The 1,287-nt window shown below is 42.4% G+C and overlaps 1 pseudogene; it reads left to right on the top strand.

Moving 5' to 3' along the window:
• Positions 1–505: 505 nt before the first annotated feature.
• Positions 506–1,007, top strand: LOC144364921 (small ribosomal subunit protein eS12 pseudogene; annotated as a pseudogene).
• Positions 1,008–1,287: the final 280 nt, after the last annotated feature.

The raw sequence follows: 1,287 nt of genomic DNA, 5'->3' as shown, positions 1-1,287 counted from the left end.
GTCTAAGATCACATGAATGATGGAGTAGAGACAAATTTGGTCAGTTCTGCCATATTCTAGGATCAGTGGTCTTTCTATTCAGTCTTTTCACTGAGTCTGGAGCTGGGGCTGGCTAGAAGGGCCTGTAGTCAGGTCCTAGGAGACCAACATAGATAACAAAGCAAGAGCTTACAGAAAGGGAATAAGAAAATATGAGACATAAATGTATAAAACTGTTGTACAAGAATGACATAGAAGAAAGCAAAGTAGATGAAGAGAAAACGGCAAAAACTTGAGTGCTAAATGTATAAGGGTGCTTTTATATACCACATAAGGCGTCTTTAGTTAGCTTTTATTTTTAAAATGTAAATAAAAATAGTAAAGGGCTGGGGATGTGGCTCAAGCGGTAGCGCGCTCACCTGGAATGCGTGCGGCCCGAGTTCGATCCTCAGCACCACATACCAACAAAGATGTTGTGTCCGCTGAGAACTAAAAAATAAATATTAAAAAAAATTATCTTCTCTCTTTTCTTTCTCTGCCGCCGCCGAGTCGCGCGGAGGCGGTGGCTCGGGTTTGTTCAAGATTCAGCTTCATCCGTAATCCACCGCCATGGCCGAGGAAGGCATTGTTGCTGGAGGTGTAATGGACGTCAACACTGCTTTACAAGAGGTGCTGAAGACCGCCCTCATCCACGATGGCCTTGCACGTGGAATTCGCGAAGCTGCCAAAGCCTTAGATAAGCGCCAGGCCCATCTCTGTGTACTTGCATCCAACTGTAATGAGCCTATGTACGTCAAATTGGTGGAGGCCCTTTGTGCTGAGCACCAAATCAATCTAATTAAGGTCGATGACAACAAGAAACTAGGAGAATGGGTAGGCCTCTGTAAAATTGACCGAGAGGGCAAGCCCCGTAAAGTGGTTGATTGCAGTTGTGTAGTTGTTAAGGATTATGGCAAAGAATCTCAGGCCAAGGATGTCATCGAAGAGTACTTCAAATGCAAGAAATGAGCAAATAAATTTTTCGTTCACATTAAAAAAATAAATAAATAAAATAAATAAAAATAAAAATAAAAATAGTAAAAAACAATGACAACAACAACAACAAAAAAAAACTACTTGGATTTTTGCCAGTAGCTGTCTGTTCTTTCTTCCTGGTGGGTCTCATCTTTATATGGTTAATGAACTTAGGTTGACCTTCTGAGCCCTGATCCCTTTCTCAACTTCAAATCCAGATTCCAGGGTCTCTTGACACATCTCCTGGGATGTGGAATGGAGGTCCCAAGCCCCGCAGGTCTGGAACAAAGTCCC

Source organism: Ictidomys tridecemlineatus, chromosome 6 (genome assembly GCF_052094955.1).
Source record: "Ictidomys tridecemlineatus isolate mIctTri1 chromosome 6, mIctTri1.hap1, whole genome shotgun sequence".
Classification (NCBI taxonomy): domain Eukaryota; kingdom Metazoa; phylum Chordata; class Mammalia; order Rodentia; family Sciuridae; genus Ictidomys; species Ictidomys tridecemlineatus.
The sequence above is the reverse complement of the archived record's forward strand: the minus strand, read 5'-3'. Positions and strand labels throughout refer to the sequence as shown.